Source organism: Hyperolius riggenbachi, chromosome 3 (assembly GCF_040937935.1).
Source record: "Hyperolius riggenbachi isolate aHypRig1 chromosome 3, aHypRig1.pri, whole genome shotgun sequence".
NCBI classification, from domain to species: Eukaryota; Metazoa; Chordata; class Amphibia; order Anura; family Hyperoliidae; genus Hyperolius; species Hyperolius riggenbachi.
The window spans coordinates 235,575,275-235,598,698 of record NC_090648.1 but is presented as its reverse complement, the minus strand read 5'-3'; the positions used below and the strand labels follow the sequence as shown (position 1 = coordinate 235,598,698).

Sequence of the window (23,424 nt, the reverse complement as noted above, 5' to 3'; positions counted from 1 at the left end):
ACAGAAGGAAATGTCTCAGGGCGAATCATCTTATGATATGGGTGACTCAGAGACCAGTTGTTGGTGGTCACAAATACACGTGCCCCCTAAATAAACCAAATTGCTGCTCACAGTGAGGTGGTTTTCTCAGAGCAGCAAGGACAATGCATTTTTTAATGAGTGAATCACTTCCAGTCAGGAATAGCTGCTCTGAAAGGAATGAGGATTGTGAAATCACTGTTTACTGCAGGCTTCTCAGATGGGTGACTAACAATGCAACATCCAAGCTCACATCAAAATGAGAAGCCTGGAGCACATAATTGGTATATGCAAGGAGAACTCGCTCTGGGGATCATCATAGTATGCAGAGCCAGAAAAAGACATGTTGTCCTTTCTCCACTGACCACACCTAAATTACCTTATAACATTTGCTGTACAATGGTTCAGTAGACACATTGGTCCCCTGATGTCACAAACACGTATGGTTCCAGAACTGCTACACTTTCAAGCTACACTTTGAGAAGTAGGTCAGCCATGGCAGCTTCTTTGTTTCTCTGACAGGTGTCCTTTTAAGTGGAATGATACTTTTAGAAATGAAAGAGTGTGCCCTACAGATACCCCACAGATAATAAAATAAAAGTTTAAGTGCAACAGGTTCTGACCATCAGCTGGACTGACCGTTTTTATTCACTTCAGTAAAAGTGCAATCTCTGCTCAACAGAGGTTAGATACCACTAATCATAGTCAAGACAGAGGAATAATGTAATGGTACTTATAAGTACACTCGTCATTTAAAATGTCCCTGAGTTATTACCTCCTTGTCTATTAGTAATGCTATATGGCACTTCTGAAGCACAGGCTGTTCTAAGCATCAGAGCTCTATTACATTTTGATAGGTGCAAGTCTTAGGATGGACTTACTAGTGTGGAAGCCTAACCATGTCTACGCCTGTCTTTGGTCATGCTTGCACCCGCCTTCTACCTGCCTCCTGGTGACATCATTTCTTGTCTGGCAGATGTCACGCTGTGAGGAGATAATACTTGAGTGCATTGTCAGATTCTGATACTGGCCTGCGAGGGCTGTCAGCAAGCAGTGATGAGATGGATGGGCTGTGCACCATACTATAATCCACACCTGCTGGTACCAGTTGTGTTCTGGGGGGACTTGAAATCTTTTGTAAGTTGTGTTAAGGTTCAGTTTAAAGTGGGTAGGTCCGTTCAACCCTTCTGAATTCCATGAACTCTACTAAATATGCACTTCAATAATCCCGACTTTGGTTTGACCCCACACTTCTGCCATCTACTGGTGGAATCTGAATCTTATCAGTGCCACTTTCCAGTTGTGTGCATACTAATCTACCCCATAGCTTGTGTTGTGGTTTCTAGATGCAGCATTCTAAAGATCTAAAACATTTTCCAGTAATGTGTAGGCAAACACATAAAGTCCTAGTTCACTCTCCCATATTGTTTTTTATTGTTCGCAAAGCCATTGTTTATACACCAATTATGAAAACTGTGCAAACACCACCTTTAGAAAAGTCAGTTGTAGCCCAAGAGTCCCTCTATAAGGCATAGATTGGGCAGCAGAGTGGGAGGTGCCCTGATGGAGAGCAGATGGCAATGTCCAGCTCATCTGTGCTGCTGTGGAAAGCACTACATTTTGACAGATTGGCATTCTGAGACCAAACTGTAGCTTTAGTGCTGGACACAAAAAGTTAATCTTACTCTAAAGGCTCATACACATCGGACCATAGTCTTTTGAAAATCAAAGATCACAGACCAATTTTACCCCCTTCCATGTAGTATGAGAGCCATACTCTACACAGTCTATTCTATGGAGCTGAGCTCCCCATCAGACAGAAATCTTGCAAGATGCTGCACACAAAGATGCTGTAGACATTCAAAAGATCAGTATCTGCAAAAGATCTGTTCCTGCAAAAGATCCGTTCCTGCAAATGCATTCATAGTCTATGATATCTGCAGATCCTCATACACACCTTGTTTAACAGACATTCATCTGCAGATCAGATCCACCAGGATGGATTTTCAGATCTGCAGATGATTGTCTGATCTGCAGATGAATGTCAGTTAAACAAGGTGTGTATGATGATCTTTTTTTCTGATGGGGAGTTCAGCTCCATAGAAAAGATTGTGAAGGTATGGCTCTCATACTACATGGAAGGGGGTAAAATTGGTCTGTGATCTTTCATTTTCAAAAGACTATGGTCTGATGTGTGTATGTGGCCTAACAGGTAGAGGACATAGATAAGATCAGGTGATCTGTGATCACAGTAAAGGCTCGTACACACGCCGTACCAGAAGCAACAACTGGTCCCCCGGACCCTCCTGCTGGGCGGTGTGTAGCCGACAGTGTGCGCACCTGTACTCGCTGTCGGCGGACTGATAAGGCTGTTTCTGAACGATCCGCCCAAACCGCCTTATCAGTCTGCTGATACACACGCGCATACTATTGGCCAAACACCGCCCAGCGGGAGGGTCCGGCAGACCCGTCGTTGCTTCTGGTACGCCGTGTGTACGAGCCTGTAGACTGGCTACTTCCCTATGCAGATACTCTAACCGCCTCATATTGGTGATGAAGGGATAGGGAGGAGTCTGGACAGCTTTCTCTCCAGTAAAATTACACTTATATGGGACTACAGGACCCAGCCATCTATATAATTTAACTGTAGTTGTAGCAAAAAAATTACAGAAGTACAGTGCAACAGAACATTGTGCGTAGCTAATTTGGGTTTACTATATTATGTATTAAATAAGAAGCTGAAAAAAAAGTTTAACATTTGTTTTATCTGCATATAAATTCCTTGGTTGGCTAATGTCAGATAAATCACTTTTAATGTCTAGGTGCTGCTGTATCAGCCACTTCATGTAGCTCAAATTTCGAAAGCTACAGGCTGCAGTCTTTCAGAGTCCAGCAGCAATGGCTGCCCTGCCAATAAACTTCTCTTAACACCATCATCTGCGTTCCTTCTGTTCATATCACCGAACACATAAAATCTGGATTTTAGCTTCAGATATCTCATTTTACAAAATTTGTAACATTTGGATAATATACAAACCAAGCTGTGCCTGGAACTTGGCTTCATGCATATAAATGCCTTTTGCCACAGAAAACAGATTTAATGCAAAACAGAGTAGCTGCATTACTGAGAAACTTGTTTTACAAGCCAGGAATTTTTGTCAATGGTGGGAAGGGGATTTCATTCATAAAACTCTGTCAGAACAGTGGAGAGTGAGAAAGGAAAAACATGCCAGGGAGGTTTATACACAGAGAGTGTACACTGCAAAAGGAAAGGTAATCTGATTACATGTGTTTCCCTAGATCTGGTTTGTGATGCTCAGTTAAGTACAAATTTGATCTAAATTTTCTAACTAGTCCAGTTGTGCTTTTAGTCAATCAGTAACTGAAATTTGATTGGAACTTAATGATCAATAAACAGGGCAGCAACAGATTTCAAGCAAGTTCAAAAAGCAGGGTTTTTTTTGTTTGTTTTGTTATGGCTCATCTCAAAATGGTATGTCTGTGTCATTGTTGAGGAAATTAGTAAAAGGTATTACTTTTACAAACCTTTGTTTTTTTCTACCAGATAAACTGATTCTGATAAACTGTGTCAGGCAGACAGACTGGAAATGCTAATGATTTTTCATATCATCTTAAAGGGAACCTGAGATGGTTCTCTAGCCTTTATTTATACTTACCTGGGGCTTCCTCCAGCCCCATGAGCATCGCGGACTCCCTCGCCGTCCTCCTCAGCCCTCCGTTCTGACAATATGACTCCCGGTATTCCGGGCAGTTGCGGCCTTCTGCGGTCAATCCAGGCAGTTGCTGCTAGTGGTTGGCTCCTGTGCATGCACACCTCAGCCGCGTGCAAACCCCTCTTCGCGCTCCCATCCCCTAGAGCACTCTGCGCCTGCACAGTAGTAATATGCAGGAGCCAACGACTGGCAGCGACTGACCAGATTACCGGGAGTCGTAGCGCCAGAACTTAGGGGCTGAAGAGGATGGCAAGGGAGGCCCCGGGGCTCATGGGGCTGGAGGAAGCCCCAGGTAAGTATATATAAGGGCCCAGTGTACCATCTCTGGTACACTTTAAATTTACAGGTGCATTTATTTGTATCCGTGTATACAGTGACACCCTCTTCCGTGTTGCTGTCCAGCGTACTATACGGAAAATAGAGGGTCCCATAAATTCATAGCATAGTTTTTGTAGTACAGTTGGATTGTCCATAAGCAAAATTAAAAAGCTACATGCATCCACAAATAGAAGTGAGTATTCCTTTGACAGAATAAGTACAACAAAGATGAACAAATTATGAAAGTTACAAGGTTGTGATCTGTTAGAGGAAATGGAGAGTTATCAATGATTGAGATGGAGCATGGCCGAGTATAGTCAAGGTCCAGAGTGAGGCTGCCCTTGTGGATGGTGCTCTGCCTTAATATTCGACTGAGCAGAAAGTTGATTATTAACGGAGGGGAAGTGGCAGTTCTTCCTCCTCTCTGCCCATCCTTCACTCGCCGTCTATAGTTCCCAATGATATTATATTCATTTGGGTGCTCCCCACATCCCAAATCCTTCCTGGCGGGTTAGGTGAAGTCTGACCATTCAAAGACAAGAGGAAGAGATTAAATGCTGCTGTTTCGCTGAACTCCCAGTTGCTATACACTTTCGTTCCAATGGACACAGCATGTATGATCTTCGTGTCACTGCCCCGAAGGGTGGCTTTAAAACGTCAAATGATCGATTAATAGCAGAAACAAAGTTTATAAATTGGTTCAAAGCTGTGGACAAGGGCTTGAATAGGGGCAAAAACTTTTCATATTGGTATGAGGCTGATGATATTTGAACTCTTTCTCAGCCTATGTAGCTGAACTTGTGAACTCAGAATTTACGATACCTCTGTGCCAGTCCAACTCCCAGGTCTGTGAGCATGGAGTAAACAAGGATCCTTATCTTGGCTAACAACCTCTAACCCCATTTAGATGTTCTGTTTCAATTAAGGCATTTTAATGACATGTATTTATGCTTGAAAAAAATCTGTTTTCCCTTTTGATGTTGCATGTATATAGCTGTCTGTACCACCAGCTTGCAAACTAACAGGATGTAAGCCCGACGAAGGCTGCAAGGCCGAAAACTTGCTTATTCTTATACATGTTTGGTTAGCCAATCAATGGTATCATCCTGATTTAAAACTTCTTGTTTCGAAGAAAGGGAGAGCGTGTGTGTCAAATGCTGCTGCATCTAATCTATTCCTGGCTCTTTGTATTATGTAATGTACACCATAATATGTGGCCATTATCTAAACACATGAAATAAACAATGCTGTTTATCTGATTTGCTCAGTTTGTGACGCTTGAAGGCAAAAGCTGTGACTGCATCTGAACTGATGATCATCTTGTACATTCACAATTGTGTTTTCCTCAGAGGGATAAAGCAGTTTGCATTATTATGTCCACTCAATATGCAATCCCTTAAAACAATTCCTTGAAAATATTAAATTTATCTTCCAGGACAGGTTTCAGCCTTGTATTTCTGGGAATACGCAGTACTGGCAGTTACTCTAGCTTCCTGTGCTGTCTTTCTGTTGCTTTCTATTCTAGTGCAAATGTGAGTAGGTGGAACAGTCGGGTTAAGTAAGAGGCTGTTGCGAAATCTCGAGCTGTTTGTTACACAGAGTAGGATTGGAGAGCACAGCTTATAAACTGACGGCAGAGGCTTGTGAGCCTTCTTGTTTGGGAAAACAGAGACGAAGCTGAGAAAAACATAAACAGGAGTTTACTTGAGGCAGTGCAGGACCCCAGTGAAGTAACACTGGATTGTTTTTCATCCTTCTTGATCTGTGTGCATCCATCCTTCTCTGGATCTGTAAACTTTATCATTTGGATATTTGCATGTTTTCTTGTTGATGAGGAAGAGCACGTGCCCTGTCTCAGAATGCTTATATAAGATATTCCAGTAGCAGTGGGATGTAGCTGGGATGCTGATATACGCTGGAGCGAGCACTGTGATGGCTATGTGTGTGCTGAGGATGGAACACTGCTGCCTCTCTGGATTGTTGGATGTCCATCAGAGCGTGCATGCTGTTGCTGATGACAGACTGACTCAGTTTCGAGGAATTAGAAAAACAAGTCATTGTGGTTTCTGTTATTGACATTTATTTCAAAGGATTTGGAGGAGGACCAGGCAGTATAGGAGAAGCCAAGACTCCTGAGGGGAAGCACTTGTTACATTGCCTGATGTAGAAGCAGTCTTTTCACCTTCCATCAGAACATGCGAGGGCTGTGAGGTCTGAGGAAAGAGAAAGTAAGTACTTTATACATCATTCTACAGCCGTGTTCATTCCATTACCCTGTCCAATCACTGCTAGCATAGGGATTATTTCATTTAGCAGATAGATGTGTGATTTTACTCGAAGCAAATTAGCGGTGTCTATTTATCATTTAGTTATGGTACACTGAAGCACATGCTAATTGCTGAATGATTATGTTACATACCTGCAGGGCAAATTCTTTGTTCTGTTTGAGGGATTTACTGACATTTTTTGAGTAATCTATTATTGTTGCTGTCACTTCTTGTTGTTGCTAGTGTTCAACTTGTATTTGTAGTTAGGGGGAATACGATGGGTGATTTGTGTGCTGTTTGTTGGAAGTGGCGGCAGTGAGAAATTCTCTTAAACATAAAGGTAATACACATAAGTAAACCTGGTGATAGATGTAAGAAGTCACTCAGTCACGCAGGTATGATGTGACCGCCCTCAGGCATGTCTCTTGGCCATTATGCACATAAACACGATTGCTCAGCTTGGTTCATACCCATGAATAAGGGAGGCGTGGGCAGGCAGCTTATAGCGTGAGGAACAGTAGTGGGTGAGAAATCCAATCTATCTACTGCCGTAAGATGGATTGTCAGGGCTGTCAGTATCATAAGCATAGTAATGTTCTCCAGTAAGGATCATTTAAAGGGGATGTCTCAAACTGTATAGCACAGAATGAAAAAGAATACTGTGGTGTATTGGATCTAATGGTGGAAGCTGATCGGGAAAGCTTTAGTGAGAATGATTAAAGGTCAGATATTTACCTTTATGTTGCATGGTTATCTTACAGGAGAATCATTTTGACCCCCTTCTTAGTTAATACAATTATACTTACTAATAAAAATGTTTCAGTATGAAATGTGTATTACTGATCTCTTTTTGCATATATCCCAGCCCATCTGATGACTGCAGTGTTCATTGTATCAGAAATGAGATGGGACTGATGTAACATGTAGGAATACAAAGCCAATGCAGCAGCTTTCTTCTGGTACAAAATGCAAAACAATGTTGAACCAAATCAACAGGCCAGTGGTAGATACCCTGAGCTGTGCAAGAGAGGCGGGAATAACTACATCCACCAGCACCTCTGTCACCCAGCTGCTGACTAGGGCCAGGCACAGCAGTAAACAGTACAGGGAGACCCAATCAGGCTGATTCCATTCTAAAATGTGTCTCCTGATTCTATTGCCTACTGGATATTGTAGGTCCCGTCCTGAGACAAGCATAGTTTGTATTATATCCTGGAGAAGATTTAATTACAGATGTAGCAGATCATGTTTACTTTAACTTTCAGGTAATGGCAGTGATTACAAATTCAAATGTAGAAAGTTGCTGGTCAGCCCCATTGGACACCAACCATACCATAAAGGTACATCTGCAGTCACTTGAACAGTTCCTGTGCACATTTTGCACACAGCCGCTCACAATAAAACTCAAGCATCTCTGCCAGGTACATCTTTTGAAGTTTACCAAACATTGTTAAATTGAACTTAAAGGAGAACTCTACCTACCTCTACCTTCTGATATTCAGCAGAATGAGTGGAGGTGACTGCAGGTATGCTGCCACACAGGAGCCATTTGTAGGTCTGGTTCATTAAAGACCTGGGTCCCTAACAGGTGTGTGATTCCTTATCACCCTTTGGTGTGCAGCATCTGAATCCATTTAGTTCATTGACTACATACAAACATAAGACGGTATAGTTCATTATTGAAGCAGTTCAGCTGGAAGTTTCAAACCAGTTTTGGAAACAGATCTACCACCGAATAGGTATGTATAGCAAACCAAACATATCTGCACCTGTGTCCACCATGCTGAATATCGCTGTTCGAAGTTTAATTTTTTAAACACATTATACAGTAAGAATAATATGAAGGCTGCTGATTGTATTCCTTTTTATAAAATGTCAGTTTCCAGTGTGAGTTTAGTCCATTTGGTTCTGGACACCCGATCCTCGTATTTGTTTTGAGTGGTAGACTCCGTAATCTAGGTAGAGACTCTTCATGGCAGCCAGGCAAGCAGTATATTTTAAAGTCAATGGGAATCGATGAAAAAAATATCCGCCAGATACTTACCTAGGGAGAGAGAAGGCTCTGGGTCCTATAGAGCCTTCCCATTTCTCTCTCTGTCCCCGTTCCAGCGCTGGCTCCCCGGTAGCAGTATTTAACCAATTTGGTCAAATGCTGCTGTCTCTGCCGCCGAAGGGAGGCTTTGGAAGTCTCCGGGAGCTGGAGTGCTCCTAAAGACGGCTCCATACTGTGCATGTGCAAGCTCTCTCGCACACTCGCAAGTCACCTGTCTTCAGAAGCACTCGGGCTACCGAAGACTTCAAATGGGTGGGGGGGCAGCGCTTAATGGAGGGAACCGGGAGAGGTGTAGGAAGGCTCTATAGGACCCAGAGCCTTCCCTCTCCAAGTGTTGCTGACGGGCTTTCTCATGCACAACGTCAAGTAACTGAATTGAACAGGATGCTTTCACGCTGCTTTGCGTTGCTGATAGGCAGGGCAAATATGCCCCCATCAAATTATTCTGGTGGTGTATTCGTGATGGTGTGGGCATCTGGGGATTAGGGGTAGCACCATTACTTACCTATGGGTTAGTGATCCTCTGGCCGCCAGCCCATTCAACATGTGCCATCTTTCTCTTCCGACTGTCAGCTTCTGTGGCAATTACTAATTCCTGGCAGAGGTCACGTGCGCTGTGATGCATGCTGGAAGATGTAGTCCAGGAGATGTGAGTACAGAGCTGTACTTGCATTTTTAAAATGCTAAAAACAATGCTTGGGTCCCTTTAAAAAAGGCTCTGGAGACTTTTGTTACGCCACTGTATATAAACAGCTCAGCCACTAGGAACTACTTGCAAAAGTATGCTGGTTTGAACATGGAGAGAATATGAAACGGCTGACAAGTTGTTGTTTTTTTGTGTGTTTTTTCTTTAAATGCCTTCCAGAAGTAATCTTTTATCCAAAAATGAATCTTTAACTGAACTTTTTCTGCTTTCAAAAGCTTCACTTATTCCGCTTTTTTTTTTTTTTTTAAGCTCTTCTGTAGAAACCCTGTACTGTATCGGGAAATAGCATGATTCAGTTTGATTCATATAGACTGGTATGTTGCAATTTCCCTGACATCCCCTGTGAGTCACCTCCAAGAGCCGACCACCTCTCAATTACGGGAGATCATTTTATTGCTTCTAACATTTCCAGTGAACTCTCAGCCTTGTTCAGTTATGTTTCCTTCTCCTGTGAAATCCGATTCCTGTGTGTATATTGCCAAGCCATGTCAAATGCCTGCATTTCACACCTATTAACAGCTACCAAACTTTAACTTCAGTTATGCGAGTCCCCATATGAAAAACTGACTAGTGGACAGAAATGAAATTTAAAAAATGACATTACCAGTGTCATTGTATTGATCTGCTGAAATCCGTTTGACTGTTGAGATGTACGTTTCCTGGTATACGAGAATAAAAATGTTACGGTTTGGAAGGTGCGTCTTATTAATCATGTGTTAAAGTGGACTTAAACTCTTGCACAGGACAGAAGGAAAACATAGAGAAATGCACCCTGTATGTATTTAGAGAGTTTAGCCTGTCTAATTCCCCCTCATCTGTGTTTAATCACAACTTGTAATTTAATCCCTCAGCTGTGTCAGTTGACTGCCATGGCAGAGACCTAATTTGTAAGCACAGGATGTTAACAATATGTCTGCTTCCAAGAAAGCAGGAAGTAGACAAACTGCAGATTTATTGTTGGATTTGTATCGGCTGTAGCAAATGTTTTTCTTTAAAGGTTATTATGCTGTTGCTTAACTTTTAGAGCAGATGGGAAGTGTAAATCTGGTTACAGAAAAGCTTTTCTGTAGTCGGAACAAAATGTCCTTATTTGTAATTTAAAGCTCCATACGCTGCTGGACTAGTGTCACCTATCTAGACCGAGCTTGATCCTGTAGGTGACACTGCAATGAGCAAGCTTCATAACACAAAATGGGTCTGTCGGCTGAGATCCAATAATCACTGCTGTCAAAAAACATTACTGAGTTGTGTTCTGTGGTTGTATGTTGAATTATCACAGGTGATGTCCTTCAGTGTTGGCACCCATGAATTGATGCTTCTTGGTACAGAGCGCAGCCTGCAGTGGGTAATAAAGGAAGGTCATTATTTCGAGTACAGCCTGCTCTGAGGTGTGTCTTATGTGCTTGCTGCATGCAGAACCTGACTGTGTGTATTACAGCCCATTTTCATCATAAGGATGAATCAGAGCTCTTTTGAATAAGCTTATGTGTTGTGCCATCAGGTGTTACCATCAATCTGTCAACGTGACATTTCACCCGAATGCTCCTCTGCAGACTGCTGTGTGTTGGTAGCTGCACTGTCTTCTCTGCAGAGCTTTTGTATTAGATAGAACACTCTTATCTATAGTTCCTTGTACTGTAGAATGTCTTAAGATGGAGCCCTGATCGATAATGCTGTATATCCTAGTGTTGATTCTTTTCTTACTACAAACCATGTGAGTCACTTGCCAGTATTTTAAAGCAAAGCTAAATTCGGTGTTGCAAGCATATATTGCACTGTTGACCAGAACTTCACTTTAAGACATTTCAGCCAACTTAAGAAAAAGTGCATTAATTTAACTTAGAAAATAATAAGTAGTTACAAATGAATAAACCAAGAAGGGTAGTATATACTTAGTGATGGAAGGTTTCACAATAGCATACTGACTGAAGGTAGGAACACACTAGGCAGAATCGCATATGCGTTTTCCACTATGTGCTATGGGGAAAACTCATCGGATTCTGCCTAGTGTGTTCCTTCTCTAATTCTTCCTTGTCATATTTACAATTGTAATACGATGAAGAGCAAAGTTCAGCAATCTAAGACAACCAATCATAATCTTTAATCTGTATTTTAGTGATAAAAGGTGACATCTGGTTCCCATTCATTATTACAGGTTGCATGCCATCTTTTACCTTGCTTAGTTAATTAAGCCCAGCTGTCTGAAGAGGCAGAGAGAAGAGCGCTCCAGGTAGACTGGACATGGCTGTGTCAGTTACAGGCAGTGTTGTAAAAGAGAGAAATGGAACCAGCAGGAAGATTGTTACAGCTCATTCTAGTTATACAGTTATTTAAATGGACCACTATCACAAAAAAAAAAAATTACAAAATGTAAAATACACGTGTACACATACTTATAAGAAGTACATTTCTCCAAGATTAAATTGCACTATGGTGACCCTTTTCCTATCTTGCCGTCGCTTACAGTAAGTAGTAAAAATCTGACAGATCCGACAAGTTTTGGACTAGTCCATCTCCTCTTGGGAGATTCTCAGTATCTTTACTCACTCACTAACTCACAAAAGCAAACTATGGAAGGATCTCTATATACCTGTAGATGTCAGCCAGCCTACCTCTTCATTTGTTAGCCATTCTGGCAGTTGGGGCAGGAAATCCGAGATCTCGGCACGCCAACACATTCAGGATTCATTAATATATCATAACTGAAATATTGATTATTGTGATTAAACATTCACCATTTATAAGATAAAATTGGAGGAACAATAAACAAATATGAGATAAATGGTATGAGGTTGAAAGGTTATTGCCATAGTGAATAGTTGGGCTGGTTTTAATTACTGTCTGTGTTACAAGTTGCTGTACACATGAGTTTTGGAGTTCAAGAGGTCAACCTTCCACCTACCTTTTTCTTGTGTGCGATGGGGGGGCACATTGCTGAATGTAGGAGTCTTGCTGCGAGGTGGTCCTGTAGGCTCTTTACCTCCTCACACTAAAGCGAGGAGGTAACCGGGTGCCAGCTTACATGCTGTAGCTCTTCCCCAAATGCTCACGCACCAGTGTAATAACAATCTTGTGCAGTGTGGTAACAAGAAGGGGATTGAAAGTGTTGGACTTCGTCCTTTGATCCTCAAAGCATGACACCATACCAGACGAGATCTGGCAACAGCACGTACGTAATATGTAAATTATGAACTGGTGGTTGCACGAAGTCCCCTAGTGGCAGCCATGTTTGTGTCTGACTATGTCCCACATTGGTGCTGAACTGGAAAGTAATCGTACACAGGAATGGAAAGGGCACTGTGACATAGTGGACAGCACTCTTGCCTTGCAGTGCTGGGTCCCTGGTTTGTATAGGCTCCCCATGTCTACGTGGGTTTCCTCCCATATCCCCAAAACATACAGATAGATAATTGGCTTCCCCCTAAATTCACCCTAGAATACGATGGACTGCGGAAGATGTCTGCACAATATAAAAACTACTAAATAACATTTGGTGTCCTATGTGGTCAATGGTCGTGCACACACTGTCACTTCACTTCACTGATGCCCAATGTTTTATACCAGTGTTTGTCAACATTATGACAGCACGCACCCCTTTATGAGAGGTAGGGTGTCCTGACATACCCCATATTTTGAATAACTGCATCTCCAGTACCCCTTGTTCCAGATATATTTATTCAGAGTACTCAGTATTTGCATGTACATTCTTTCAAAGCATACCTTTATGCTTTTCATTAAATAACAAAAAAAACTTATTCCGGCTTACTTATGCATCTTTTATCATATTTTAAATGCAAAAACTCATAATCCTCTATTATTTGGTATTTATTATGAATGAAGCAGAAAAGGAAATAAATAAAGTGGAGGCACAGTCCATCCGCTCTAATCTGAAATGGCAATGCTTGAATCCTTGGCTTAGCTGAGCATTATCACTATGGAGAGTGGATGGGGAGCAGTGCTGTGCCAGAAGGATGCAGCCAATGGTGGCGAGTGTAGAATATATGTGGCCTGTAGTGATGTCAGAGACTACGCTTGAAGCTGCGTCTGCCTAGTGGAATGCTTCATTGATGTAATGCAAACTTGCATTTCTATGTAAGCATTATATAAATCACAGGTGTCGAACTCCAGGCCTGGAGGGCCAGATCCATGCCAGTGTTTAGGATGGACTGAGAAAGAAAGGAATGTGTTCTACCTGATGGACCACACCTTTCCTGATTCAGACCCATCAATTCATTTAAACTGTATCAAAAATGTGTGAGGATCTCGGCCCTCGTAGGACCGGTTTGACATACCTGATATAAATGGTGTATTCTTGTGCAAACTACTGCCAAATGATTTCAAAACATCTTAATTTCCTCCATAGCTTTACATGGAATTTATTTTTCTCTTCTTCTTTAAGATATACAACTGAACGATATATATACTTCAACTAAAGTGATATGCAGAACAAGCAAAAGGGGAATTATAGATGGAGCAGAGCTTTTCAGCGCAGGACGATTTGGGCGCAGCTGACGCCACCATAGACTTTAATAGGAATTACAGCTATAGCGGCGCTCAGTGAGTACCGTCGGCTCCGTCAAAAAATGGAGCTGAAGTTGCTTTTAAAACACAATAATTCGGCCTCCAGCAATAGCTGGAAGCCGAATTATATCATTCCCCACTATCCATGGCGGCCTGGCGGGGGAATAGTAATTAACGCCGCCGGGACTTGTGCAGCAGCACGATCAGCCATATACCGGCTGTCACTATCTCACTGGGGGGACACCTCTCGCTATCTAACTGGGGGGGGGGGGGCACCTGTCAATATCTAACTGGGGGGACACCTGTCACTATCTAACTGGGGGGACACCTGTCACTATCTAACTGGGGGGACACCTGTCACTATCTAACTGGGGGGACACCTGTCACTATCTAACTGGGGGGACACCTGTCACTAACTGGGGGGGACACCTGTCACTATCTAACTGGGGGGACACCTGTCACTATCTAACTGGGGGGACACCTGTCACTATCTGACTGCTGGGATACCTGTCACTATCTAACTGGGGGGGTACCTGTCACTATCTCAGCTGGGGGGGGGGGGGGGGGCACCTGTCACTACCTCATTTGGGGGGACACCTGTCACTATCTGACTGGGGGGATACCTGTCACTATCTAACTGGGGGGGGGGTACCTGTCACTATCTCAGCTGGGGGGGGGGACACCTGTCACTATCTAACTGGGGGGGGGGCACCTGTCACTACCTCATTTGGGGGGACACCTGTCACTATCTGGGGAGGCACCTGTCACTACCTCAACTGGGGGGGGCACCTGTCACTACCTCATCCGGCCACAGCATCACCGCCAGCCTGGCCACAGCATCACCGCAAGGCTCTTCAGCCCACACATCATCCCCAATCCAGCCAAAAACAGTATTGCCAGCCAGGCATAGCAGCCAGTAGAGGAGAATTTAGAAGCCAGGTGAGAGGTGTCTACCATATTAAAGGGGCATTCTGCCTATTTATGTGAAATACGGTCTATTTATGTGCCTCGTGACTGCTGAATTTGTCTTGTTGGGGGCATCATGATTGCTGAATGTGTCTTGTTGGGGGCCTCATGATTTGTTGGGGGCCTCAAGATTGCTGAATGTGTCTTGTTGGGAGCCTCATGATTTGTTGGGGGCCTCATGATTGCTAAATTTGTCTTGTTGGGGGCATCATGATTGCTGAATGTGTCTTGTTGGGGGCCTCATGATTTGTTGGGGGGCTCAAGATTGCTGAATGTGTCTTGTTGGGAGCCTCATGATTTGTTGGGAGCCTCATGATTGCTAAATTTGTCTAGTTGGGGGCATCATGATTGCTGAATGTGTCTTGTTGGGGGTCACATGATTGCTAACTGCGAGACTATGGGAAAAGCTGAATCATCATCATATGAGACAATAGCATTAAACCTACTTTTTTAGCTTTTTAAAATAGAAAATAAAACTGGAAGGTTCTAAAAAAAAAAAGAATACATTTTTCAGGAGTAGGATGGATGAAATTGTTTATTTTCAACTTGAATTTTCCATAATGTTCATGAACGAGTTAAAACGTTTGTATGTAGTTTAAATTGCTGTTGCCACTTTGCGATAGATAAAGTGACTTTTGGGTTGCAGTTTGGGCACTCGGCCTCCAAAAGGTTCGCCACCACTGACCTAATCTATTGTCCCACATTGCTAAGTGTTTGTAAATTTGTCTCCACCCGTGGCCACACCCACATTCTGGTCCATGGCCACACCCATTTTTCATCAAACGGAACCCTCATGTTTTTCGTAACACTGCGCGCGCCACACAACTTCACCGAAATCTTGAATTGCATTTTGTGGAAAGTGCTGCCAATCTAATTGTCCTTTTTATTGCATTTTTTTCCCTGGGGGGGGGGGGTGTCTGCGGCTCTAGCAAGAACCTTCGGCCCTCCACCATGGGGTCTGAAAAAAAAAATGGCTCTCCATGCCCGTGAAGTTGGACAGCACTGCTGTAGAGGATGATTGTACTTGTGTAATGTTAACAAGAATTATGTGATATGCATGCTCAGTATTTTGTGCTTGGCCAGGTAAGCTTATGTTTATATTCAGAGCTGTCATTTTTGTATTTTATATAATTTTTTTATAGATTTGTGCAGATATCAGCATATGTTTTATGGCACTAGCACAATTAAAGGGACCATGAGCAGAGCTTTAATATGAAAATCTGCACTTACCTGGGGCTTCCTCTAGACCTCCGTAGCCAACGAGGTCCTTTGGGTCCCCTCCATAGTCCCACTGGTGGCCCCGTCAGGCTGGCAACTTCAGCCGAAGTTGTGCATGTGCAGCCCGTCCACGCGCCTGGCTCGATCGCGCGTCGCCGTAAGCAGGAGGCTCATGCGGGGGGACCTTGTAGGCTACGAGGGGCTGGAGGAAGCCACAGGTAAGTGCATATTTTCATTTTAAAGCTCTGCTCAGGGTCCCTTTAAAGATTAGCACTGGTACTTGTGGGGGAATGGGCTGACAAAACACAAAAATGTATCTTTGCATTTACACATATTTACATTACTCAAAATTATCTGAATATGTAGCCCAGAAAAAGGATTTTAAAATCTTATAATTACAATTTTTAAGTGGTAGATTTACAGCATTGAATGTTTGTGCAGTGCATTCTTTAATTCTATTTATTTTGTCTTATTTTACACGAATGTGTGTGGGTCATTTGTATTGATTGATATAGATGACTTATTGCAGTATTTTTATAGTCTCGTGGGTTTGTCAAACTACATGCATAAGGGACTGTCATTGATTTTTATATTACATTGCCATCTGTGTGGATTTTAACACAAACATTCTGTTTCCAGTGCAAAGCAATTTAATTGATGCATGGAAACTCCCTACATGTATTGCATCAGAAAGAAAACGTGACATTTTTTGTTCTCTTGATCTTGCAGGTTAGAACACCCTGATTTTCTCTGTCCATTAGTACCTTGCACATGTCATGCCCATAACAGCATTCCAGCTCCGCGTCCTGTGCCTTGTAATTACTGAAGTGTGGGTAGAAGTACTGCTGCATTCACATTCCAGCTTAGTGTATACAGTAAAAGCTTTCTTGTAAAGAAGGCTGCAGTATAGAGCAGACAAGTAAAAAGCAAGCAAGCAGTTCCCACACAAAACAAATAGTTTACTAAACAGCCTACACATTTGATTCTGCTATTTGCTTTGTCCTTGCTTTATAAAGCCTCTAGGGTTACATCATGCAGCCCTGTGAAGCCTATAGCCAATTTGACGAAGTTGCAGCATGGGACAAAAAGTTGACTTGTGTCTTTACATACTGTAACTAGGATTGTGTACTGGAGTCTTGCAGCAAAAGCCAAAACTGTACATAAACAACTGAATCTAGGTCAGAATGACTCCTACAGCCTGTGTATAAAAACAAATTAGGTTGCTCAAGTCTTATGCAGAATTCCATGTGCCAGATTCTCAGATGGACCTTAAAATGTGTGGGCAGATTTCCAAAACCGTGTTATCCACAAGGTAAACGGGGCATATTTACCAAAATTGAGAAGCAAGAAGTTTTAAATCAGGATGATACCATTTATTGGCTAACTACAAATGAATAAGAATAAACAAGCTTTCGGCCTTGCAGCCTTCGTCAGGTTTATATCCTGTTAGTTTGCAAGCTGGTGGTACAGACAGCTTATATACATGCAACATCAAAAGGAAAAACAGATATTTTTTTCAAGCATAAATACATCATTAAGATGCCTTAATACAAACAGACCATCTAAATGGGGTAAGATAAGGATCCTTGTTTACTTTATTGCTCACAGACCTGGTATTAGGATTGACCCAGAGGTATCGTAAATTCTTAGTTCACAAGTTCAGCTAGGGTGGCTGAGACAGTTCATATATCATCAATCTCATACCAATATAGAAAATTGGTGAAGCCAAAATGCCTTCTCACCCAAAAATGTACTAGCCATGTGACATCTGTTTAGCATTCAAAAACCAGGAAAAACGTCTGCTCCTTATTTTAGTAGCCACAGGAAGACTGTGCTGGATATGCCCTGCTTATCATCCATTTCTCCACTATAATTTTCTATGTGATAATTCTCCTCCCTACTAGCAAGTGTTGCTGTCTCAATCACACCTATGTGAATGTTCCAGGGTGGACTGGGACAACGATGGCAAAGCATGTAAACACAGTCAGATTAGATCTTGAGTAAGGGTTGGGTTTATCTGACCCGCTAATTCAAAAGCTATGCAGATTATAGTAAGGTTACGATGGCTTAGTACAGCATTTGCAGAATCTGTTTAAAGCATACCTGACATGTGACATGATGAGATAAGCATTTTTACATATACACATAGTACTAGTCCTGATAAGAAATTGTCTGAAGTTCCTTTGTGTTATTCAATACAACCATTGTTAAAAACAAGTGTTTTCTATGTAAATGAGCTTGCTGAACAGTTTATAGAATTTAAGGTGCCCATACATCAGAAGATTATGGGCAGATTCAACAAATATATCTCTAATCAAACCTGATTAGAGATACATTTTGTCTCTTCGTCGAAGCTGCCCATATACTGCAGGCTGACACTATATGCCGACGCCAGAAGCTATGTGCCAGTGGCGTATACGGCAAGCCGTCTGGAGGTTAAGTACACCGCATGGAGGCTGACACAGGACACACGAGAGGCACATTTATACATTGGGGGGGCAGCGGAGGGGGGTTTCATAGCTCATTCCGAAATCTGTCGCCGTACCGCCACACGCCTAATCAACCAACTTTGGCCCAATATTTTGCACCAGGCGCAATCGACTAACGCAACAAATTTTGGCCCGAAATTGGTCACATCGTCGGTCAGGCCTGCACTTGGCTTCACCGATTTTCAACCAGTTTGATAATAATAATCAAATTGGTTGATCGATCAGCCATCAGTCGCCTGATGTATGGGCATCTTTAGTCCGTTTCCTGTAAAGTAAATAGAAGCCAAAGAAGTCTTATCTGTCAAAGAGAATGCAAATGATTAGGTTTTACTGCAGGAACGTTAAGAGTCATTACTTTAGTTTCTTTTTCAGTTCAGCAAAGTTTGAATTCTAAACATTTGCTGTGAAAATCTTAAAAATGAAGCCATTAAACTGATAAAATTATGAGACTCTGGTCTATGTTACTATTATTATACAATTGTGTTCAAAATTATTCAACCCACACCGAAATTGAGTGTTTTGGCCAGTTTGACATTGATTTTGATCATTTCAGTCATCTTGTTTACAATTAAATCAAAGAGGCACTTGTAAGTCAGACAAATATAATATTTATAATGAAATAACCACAAATGTCTTTTCTGTGCTCACATCGTTATCAGTTTTATTCAACCCCCAAGTGACATTCATTCTTAGTACTTAGTACAGCATCATTTTCCAGTTAGAACAGCTTTTAAATGTGAAGCATAGCTTGACACAAGTGTTTTGCAGCGATCTACGGGTATCTTAACCCATTCTTCATGGACAAAAGCCTCCAGTTCAGTCACATTCTTAGGCTTGCGCGCTGCAACTGCTTTCTTTAAGTCCCACCAGAGGTTCTCAATCGGATTTAAGTCTGGTGACTGCAATGGCCACTCCAAAATGTTCCAGCCTTTAATCTGCAACCATGCTCTAGTGGAGTTGGAGGTATGCTTGGGATCATTGTCCTGTTGAAAGGTCCAATGTCTCCCAAGCCTCAGGTTTGTGACGGACTGCATCACATTTTCATCCAATATCTCCTGGTATTGAAGAGAATTCATGGTACCTTGCACACACTGAAGCTTCTTTGTACCTGCAGAAGCAAAACAGCCCTAAAGCATGATTGACCCCCCCCCCCCCCCCCCCGCCATGCTTCACACTAGGCAAGGTGTTCTTTTCTTCATAGGCCTTGTTCTTCCTCCTCCAAACATAGCGTTGATCCATGGGCCCAAACCGTTCTAATTTTGTTTCATCAGTCTACAGAACACTATCCCAAAACTTTTGTGGTTTGTCCACATGACGTTTGGCATACTGCAGTCGACTCTTCTTATTCTTTGGAGACAGCAAGGGGGTGCGCCTGGGAGTTCTGGCATGAAGGCATTCATTACGCAGTGTGCGCCTTATTGTCTGAACTGAAACTTCAGTACCCGCATCTGACAAATATTTTTTCAGTTCCTCAGCAGTCACACGGGGACTTTTCTCCACTTTGCGCTTCAGGTACCGTACAGCAGTTGAAGTCAGCATCTTCTTTCTGCCATGACCAGGTAGCGTTTCAACAGTGCCCTTTGCCTTGAATTTGTGAATGATGCTTCCTATGGTGTCTCTTGGTATGTTTAACATCTTTGCAATCTTCTTATAGCCATTGCCCTTCCTGTGAAGAGAAATCACCTCTTCTCTTGTCTTCCTGGACCATTCTCTTGACTTCACCATGTTTGTAAACACACCAGTAAATGTCTAGAAGGAGCTGAGTATCACAGTCATTTTAAATCTGCCTAATTGGTACTTATGCTTGATTGCTGCTCGTTAACATCCACAGGTGTTTTCAATACCTGATTGAAAACACTTGAATGAACCTCTGTTCTTAAGAGTGGTAGTCTTAAGGGGTTGAATAATTGTGTCAATGAAGAAATCACACAAAAAAAAAATGTTTTTGTAATACTGTATTACAAAAACAAGTCATTTTAGTTGCATTTGTTTCTTTAAAAAGTCCTTGTAAGATTTCATTCTGAACACAATTACAAATGTACACTAAATTCCATAAAACCCTTTACAGCATTAGGGGTTGAATAATTTTGAACACAACTGTATCTATCACTAGTACTGTTCTACACATACAATGAATTATTTTGTAAGTTTTTTTTTCACTTCAGGTTCACTTTAATGCAGATTACATGTCATAACAGGCTATTAATGTTCAGACTGGTCACAATGAAAACCGTGCTGTATTTAGTGACAATTTTAATACAGTGTTAGTAGTTTCCTTTATACCAAACATAAGTTGCTCTATCATTATATTATGCTTCCACTTAACTCAACCACTTCATTTATCATGCACAATTAGGCATATAGTTTTGAAAGCAATGAGTTTGATTACTGTGTCATGTATGATATTCATACTAGCTATAGAGTGATATTGTCTAAGGCAGCCTTTCTCAAACTTTTTAGAGTCGAGGAACCCCTACAAAATTTTTCATGTCTCGGGGAACCCCTGCATAGATTCACGCCACTTTTTGTCACGCCACAATAGTACCAGTGTCATATTACATACACAGCAATCACTACCCCATGTTACAAATGCAAACCCCACATTAGAATACCAACCATTACCCCACAGTGCAGCAATCTCCCCAAATATGAAGTGCAACAATTACCCCTCAGTGTAGCAATCACCTCACATAAGAATAGCAACAATTACCCCATAGTACCCCAATCACCCCACATTAGAATTGCAACAATTACGCCACAGTGCAGCAATCTCCCTAAATATGAAGTGCAACTATTACCCCACAAAGTAGCAATCACCCCACATAAGAATAGTAACAATTACCCCACAGTTTAGCAATCCCCCCACATAAAATTGGAAAGAATTACCCACAGTGTAGCAATCACCTCATATAAGAATGCCAACAATTACCCCCACAGTGCAGCATTGGTGTCAGTGGACTTTGAATGGGCACATGTCATGCGTCAAGTGAAGTGTCAGCTATGTCACTAAGAACCCCAAATGAGTGCAGCATTCCAGAACCAACCTCTGTGCACAAAGCGGCTTGTGGGTGAGTAGGGAGGCCGCATCCTGGCTGGAAGTGAGAACTGGCTGCAGGTGAATGCCCAGCACAGCACGTCTGGCTATCTCCCCCTCAAAAAATATATGGTGCTCAGTGCTTGGTGATCAGCGGGAGAGAGGGGAACATACTCACCGTATGTAGCTGCCTCTATCTTGTTTTCTTCTCCTCCGTGTTGCTTTGCTCATCTTGTACGCACCATCACTACTGCTCAGGCTCGTCTCCTTCACACTTCCCGCATACACGCTAACTCTCCGTCTTAAGCACTTAAGCAGCCCAATAGGAGAGCTGGGTGATGCGACGCAGATTAGATAAATCCGCCGGACGCACCAATAGAGCAGTGGGACTATTTTGTCCCACGAAAATGGGGAAGCAGGACTATTTTGTCCTGCAAAATTGCCGCAGAACCCCTGAAGGAATCTCACGGAAACCTAGGGTTCCGCGGAACCCCGGTTGAGAATGGCTGGTCTAAGGCCTTATTTATAAAGCATCTGAGGGAAAAAATGGTCTTAGCCGGTAAATTTACATTTTCCAGTGAATCTTATTCAAGCAACAGAGACTGTCTGCAACAGTACTTACTTCACAGACTCATAATAAGGCCTACTCTGACAGGTGCAGTTATTATTGTAACTGAATCTGCTGTTCTACCTGTGTAGATGTGGTCAAATATCAATGGCAGCAGTGATCTTCAGCCCACATGGAGGTTAATCATTTACAGAATGTGCCTAATTTGCCAGATATCCAGTACCTATAGACAAACAATAGTATCACTTGATTTTGGCAGGAATATTAATGTGCCTTGAGGTAATATTTGAATGACATAAATCACTACAAAGCAGTGATTCACTCTTTTATGCCTGTTGATTGTTGGTTTCTCCTTGTCACCTAAGGAGGAGGAGTAGCTGTCTTCTGTAAGTACTGAGGTTTCCCTTTTATAGCTGTGTGGTCACGTACTGTCAGCAGTTTGTGGTGAATCTCATCTACACTGGCCACCTATAATCATGTGTAATCTATAAAAATTGCTGCCTTTGGTTGGGTGAATGAATAATACTGCCAAGTCATTGTGTTGTCTTGTTTACAATATTAGCCATATTTATAAGGTGATTGGTGTATGTTTGCTTAAGGTTTTTGGTAAAAACGTTCATCCTGCTGCATGCCAGGGGAAACTTAAAGGGAGTTTAGTTATGTAATTCATTTTTTCGTAATGTATTTCTAAGGTTTGGTACTGAACAGTCGATTTTTGAAGTATTTTATTTTTAAGTAAAATATTAAATATCACAAAGGAAAATGTGATATACAGCTCCAGCAGATGGTCCAAAGCCTCTCGTACACACAAAATGCTTGTTGCCCAAAACGATCCCTGTGTGGCTTCGTGCCAAGCAGCCTATGCTATGGAGGTGGCGGGGGGAGGCATTCTGCTGTCAGCTGTAGCGGGAGCTACAATAGTAAACAGCCAAGGATTTTCCAGCTTAGAGGATTGCTGAAGAGGAACACTGACGTTGGACGACACTTGTACAAATAACAAACATTTCGGACAGTGAAAGTCCGCTGTGTAAATACGTAAAACTAATTTGGCAAGCTCTATAAATGCCAAAATGGCCTGAAAAAAGTCTAGTGCAGCCTTTCTCAATCTTTTTAACCTGGAGGAACCCTGGAAATAATGTTTGGATCTCATGGAAACCCTGCAAATAATTTTTGGATCTCAAGGAACCCCTGCATTTATTTTGCAGTAGGCCTGGCCTTTCAAAGTAGATGTGGATTACAGTAGATTTAAAAGTAGATTACAGTACCCCTCATTATACTGTCTCCTTATTCTAGTGCATTTTATTAATGTGCACATTATTATTCTTGCCCCCAATTTAGTGCTTCTTTTTACACTATTTTAGTGTGCTTTATCATACTTCCCCCATGATGGGAAAAATGCCAGGGCACCCCTGCAGAGTACTTAAAGGGACTCCGAGCAGTGCAGATTACTATGGAAAGATGCATATCATTTTAAAGTTCTCTTTCTCCTCTTTCCAATGATATATAAACCGCCGCCCTACGCCTTTTAGTTT

The 23,424-nt window shown here is 42.1% G+C and overlaps 1 protein-coding gene across 9 annotated transcripts in view; it reads left to right on the top strand.

The window, feature by feature from the left end:
* The window catches only part of LOC137563493 (testis-specific gene 13 protein-like), a 235,827-nt gene that overhangs the window by 117,542 nt on the left and 94,861 nt on the right, over nt 1-23,424 (top strand). The window contains exon 5 of one of the 9 annotated variants that reach the window (XM_068276004.1): nt 6,161-6,298. The exons of the other annotated variants lie outside the window; for them this stretch is intronic. The gene's annotated coding sequence lies outside the window, so the exon portion shown is untranslated. The remainder of the gene's footprint in view (nt 1-6,160; nt 6,299-23,424) is intronic. 9 annotated transcript variants of the gene reach the window in all.